General features: G+C 31.8%; 1 protein-coding gene across 1 annotated transcript in view; it reads right to left on the reverse strand.

The window, feature by feature from the left end:
- LOC106873400 (glutamate receptor ionotropic, kainate 2) overlaps positions 1-5,868 on the reverse strand; it is a 53,519-nt gene that overhangs the window by 46,944 nt on the left and 707 nt on the right. The gene's annotated exons all lie outside the window — the stretch shown is intronic.

The following is a 5,868-nucleotide window of genomic DNA, read 5'->3' on the forward strand; positions in this document are numbered from 1 at the left end:
ACATATATACTTAGATATATATACATATATATATGTATATATATATATGTATATATATATATATATATATGTATATATATGTATATATATGTATATATGTGTATATATATATGTATATATGCATGTATTTATATATGTGTATAAGTGTATATAAATGTATATATATATATGTATATATGTATATATATGTATGCATCAACTCTTCGAAACGCCGGCGTTAAAATGGGGGTAGCTGATGAAGGAAAATGTTCTCTATGTGACCTGTGTGTTTTCTGTACTCTGGTTATTATTATTTTCTTGTCTACGTTTTGTTTGCAATGTCCTGTACCCAGATATGCACCTATATATACAGGTAGACGTAGGTATGCACATACCTGTACGTATATATGCATATACTCATTTATTATTTGTTTTACATATATATATATGTATATATGTATATATATATATATGTATATATGTATATATATATATGTATGTGTGTGTGTGTATGTGTTTATGTGAAGGTTTTAGGCTAAAAACTGTATCAGTTACGCCAGTCTGGGACGATTTGAATAGGTCATGATCTTTGCCATCTTTCCCTAGTATTAATTGAGCGTCTTAATTGCATGTCTCATCTTTTTCTCTTATTATTCACCCATCTCACACTTTTCAACTCTTCGCCACAGATTTCACTGTATCTCCACAATCTTAAATTCCTTTGCTAAGGGCCATTAACGATGAACTGGCAACCATTCTACCAGTTCATTTGCAGTCTATTGCGTTAAACAACCCGGCATATGATTCATTTACCTTCAACATAATTTATAAACATACATACATGCATATATATATATGTGTGTATGTATATATATATATATATATATATACATAATATGTATGTATGTATAAATTAGTCAGAGCAGAGTGGCAGGGACCAAAATGTTTTCAAGTTCTCGTATCCTAGGGTAACTGATTCGGGTTTTGGTTTTTGGCAAGCCAGAAAATATGAGGGTACAATGTGGATAGGAAGAGAACCAAATGCTAATCCGAACGTTTGTTCAAACACACATACACGCTATATATATATATATATATATATATATATATATATTATATATATATATATATATATATATATATATATATATATATATATATATATATATAACTGCGAATTAGATATAAAATCTGAAGAGAGTTTTGTATCGTCAGATGAAGCAGGAGAGAAAATAATTTAAAATGTTGCACAAAAGATAGTAAGAGCACTTATCAAGTGCCTAAACGATTTTTCTGTTGGGCCTTTGTGTTTGTCTAGATATTTGAATAAAACTTTGAAAACTAGTCATTGACTGGTTATAGTTATAGAATGGCTCTAATCAATTATAGCTAAGTATACTAATATATAATTTATTCATGAGTAATATGTCTGTTATGTTTATACACTTATTAGCTGCGGAATTTCGTCTAGCGTTAAAAACCACTTGAATATCTCAAAACCTCAGTCTTTTTCTAATAATAGATGTCTTATAGAGACTTTTCCACGGACGAAATTCCGCAGTTAATAAAGATACGCTTTAAGTATATGATATCCGTAATGCATGCGTTATTAGAACTGCTATTTCAAAATTTGATTTCGTATATCTATTCATTTGAACACTACTACTTATTATTATTATGAAAGAGGGGTTCTTGATTGTAGAGCTGATTTTGTATATTCTTCTCACTTCATTGTAAAACATATATTTCTGAGGAACTTATAATGAAGAATATTGAACCCCGATCTTTTAGAAACAGTCGTCAGTTTGCTGCCTAAGTTTTTAAATCAGATATTAAATTATTTGCCATCTAACTTGTCAATATCTTCAACTATATATATATATGAATATATCTGGTCTCTAACAATAAAGTAAACTCAGCTTATTTCAAAGAATACTTAACCTTATTATTAGGACACCACTGTAATCATTAGTTAGTTTCTGGGAATAATTTATACATTTCCAGGCGGTACTGCGCTGTCTTATGAAGGAAACAAGTAAAAGAATCTGAAATAAACTAGCCATAAAATCGTTTAAAAATTACATCACATGTTACTTAAGCTATCTATGGAAAACAGTTTTACACTATATTTCATCTGAATGAAATTAGCAATAAAACTGTTTTTGAAGATCTAAAAATAAATCAATTATAATTTCTGTGGTTCAGCTCATAGCTTAGTAAAATTAACTCTTTTTCATTTTTCGTAACGGTTTACCATGTAATCAGGTATCAATGACTAATCAGCAAAGTTATTGGTCAATGAATTGGTCAATCTAACTGGTAATGAGTAATTTGTTTACCTGTCTGGTTGGTGGGCAAAATGCTCTATTTAAATGTTTTGAAAGTGCTAGAAAAAACAGCCAATTACCCCTCAAATTACGTCCAAAAATAGCAAGAATACAGTGGATTACGCAGTTTTCAATGTGCCATTTCTAAACCTTTTGTCACTGTTTCGAGCTGGTGTAATGCTAAATAATTATAATTACAATAATTATAATAACTTCTTTTAAACGTTGATTTCTAGGAGAAAGAAATCATTGCCCGTATGTTGTAGTAGCGCCTACTCTGATAAAAAAAAAAAAACTTAGAGAAGATCGGGTAAACCACATGTATTTAATACAAATTTCGAATGTTAAGCTCATGATATTGCAGAGCCCTCAGATAACGGCCTTCAGAATAACATTTGTCATTTCAGAGTGGTCTTGTAAAGTTAGATACTATCTGTTTGTTACAGGAAGTAAGTTACAGAACCACATTGATCCCAAACACTTTCAGCTTTACCAATCAAATGATGACATTAGTCGTAAAACCGACAGCGACATCGATTATAATAACTACGTAAGATACAGCACCCACTGTTAGATTAATCATGAAGAACACAAAAAAAAGTTTCAACAACTGTACCCTTAGTAGCATCAGTTGAAATTTCTATATTAATCATAAAATCCCTAGCAAGTCATCATGATACGAACAATTATAGCTATATCATCTCAATAACCTCATCTTTCATAACAGTAACGGTTACATTGTGGAATGTATTTAGTTACGGTCCTTTACATTCTGAGTCCAAATCCTGCAGCGGTCACTTTTGATTTTCATCTTTCTGGGGTTGATAAAATAAAGTACTAATCGAATACTAAGGTAGATAATCGACTGTTCTTATGCCCAAATTTCTGGTGTCCGCCTCTATTTGAATGGGTTGTTTACCAAACTAGTCACATCAATCACAGTAATCATCTAAACTTCAAAAAACATAACAACTTCATTTAGAGCAGTTACACACCGATAACAACATTTAGCTATTTTTGTAAGGAAAAAAACTGGGTTGCCCAAGCCACAACTTTAAATTGTGGTGAGGATGAGAAACTAAATGAATATTTATTTATCATAACTTTGTATAAACCGGATTATAACCTGAGTTACTCAATTTATTGGAAAATAATAGGACATTTTGACCTAAAGTATAAGCCAGAATTGAAAGCAAATAAAATTTCGGTGACTATAACTTCTTGTCAATCGCAACTAGACAAAAGTGACAACTCTGATTTTCTGAGGTTTGTTTCATACGAGAAAAATTTATACCTACTTATGTATATTACCGGAGTTTATTCTATTTAACTGGATAAACCAGAAAAACAAAGCAAAAAGTAAACAAAATAAACTAAAAAAAAACAAAAAACGATAAACCTAACATGAAGTTTGTTCAAATGGGAAATTAATCTAATCTATGAATATGGAAAAGCCACTTGAGGAATGAGTTTTGTAGTGGATAAGCAATAGAAAACGAGTTTGTTTAAAACTTTAGTACTGTACAATAAAACGATTACAATTAGTTCTGATAATGAGTATTCAGTTCTACGTTCAATTGAATGAACGTGTACATGGTTGATTATTCCAGAAGCAATTTTCAAACAGAATGAGCGTGACAATGCGTAGCAAAGTTTGACTTTGAATTATGAGTACAATATTAATCAACAGTTTCACTCAACAATAAAAACACCATCTACAAATTCATTAATGATATTTTTGTTAGAATTTACAATAAAGAATTATGATTAGAAACAGAAATGAGCTCATGCATATGATGACTATGATGCTGAACAAACTCATCAGTCTTGTTGACGTTTCGTTGTGCGTTGCAATATACATAATTCTGCATTATCACATTCAAGTGTTGAATATGCAAAGAGTACCTGCGATATACAGTCGTCCTTTGTCTTTCATCCATATAACGTTATGAAACGGCCTCACCTTGCATTCGACATATTTGTAGTTTTTCTTTATCATTACTTCAAAAGAAAAAAAAAAGGCGAGAAACTTAGAACAAATTTTTGATAAAACACCAGCCATAGACCAGCAACATGTAGTTCAGTACCTCACATCTCCGAGTTCGAATCATAATGTGTAGACCCGATTTTATTAAGTTTTGCTCGTTAATGTACATGTATTATAGTCTCATCACTTTTGATTGTTAATACTCAAATATATACATATTATAGCCGTTCGATTATATTTAAGAAACCTTTCTTGCGCAAAAATGTTATTGCCTGTGCAAGAATGGGCCTAATGTTTATACAAACTAGGGTGTCAAGCTGGCAGAATCGTTAAGCACGCCGAGCGAAATGCTTAGCCGCTTTTCGTCTGCCGTTACGTTCTGAGTTCAAATTCCGCCGAGGTCGATTTTGCTTTTCATCCTTTCGGGGTCGATTAAATAAGTACCTGTTACGCACCAGTGCGTAACAGGTATTTATTTAATCGACTTAATCCATTTGTCTGTCCTTGTTTGTCCCCCTCTATGTCCACCCCCCTGTGGGCAATAAGGAAATAAATATTTATACAAACTGCATTTTGTTGATACGCAAATCAGTTCTCTTTCAGAGAGCGGTAGGGTGATTTAATGTGATATTTGCGTGGTGCATTTAGCAGGTCGGGCGACAAAGCAGAAGTTCCCTCATCGGTTCGATTGTCAGTGTGCTCGTTATGTAATATATATTAATAATCTTACTTCATATAACAACGTTTAGGTGTAAATGGTCCGGATATATGTGTATGCGTGTCTGTAATAGTGATAGCAATTTGAAAAAAGAAACAGTAGTATAATTTATACACATGCATACATCCACACACACACACGCATATGTGCATGCTATAAAATTTATAGACATTCTTATATGCACACACATAAATCCATGCGTGCGCGCACACACGCACACACATACACACACACACACACACACACACACACATATATATCAAATACTGGTTTCAAATTTTGGCACAAAGCCAGCAATTTCGGGGAGGTGGGGCAAGGTGATAACATCGACCCCAGTGTTCAACTGGTATTTATTTTATTGATCCCGAAGAGATTAAATGCAAAGTCGATCCTCGGCGGAATCTGAATTAAGAACGTGAAGACGGACGAAATGTCACTAAGCATTATGCCCAGGGTGCTACCGATTCTGCCAGCTCGCCTTATATATATATATATATATATATATATATATATATATATAATATTAATATTTATGCGTACACATGCAGATATACATTACATATAATTACATCTACTTGCATATATATGTACACACACACACATACGTAAATATGTATATACATACATGCATGTATACATTTATGTATGTACTTATAGATATATTCATAAACATATTTGTGTATATATATAAATGTGTACATGTCTGAGTTTGATCAACTAAAAACAAGAACTCTCAAGGCGATACCTCAGCATATACATGTATAAATGTGGCTTTACATATATATATATATACATATACATACATACACATACACATAAGTACATACACACACATATGTATATATATATATATGTGT

The sequence above is a fragment of the Octopus bimaculoides genome, chromosome 6 (genome assembly GCF_001194135.2).
Source record: "Octopus bimaculoides isolate UCB-OBI-ISO-001 chromosome 6, ASM119413v2, whole genome shotgun sequence".
Taxonomy (NCBI): Eukaryota; Metazoa; Mollusca; class Cephalopoda; order Octopoda; family Octopodidae; genus Octopus; species Octopus bimaculoides.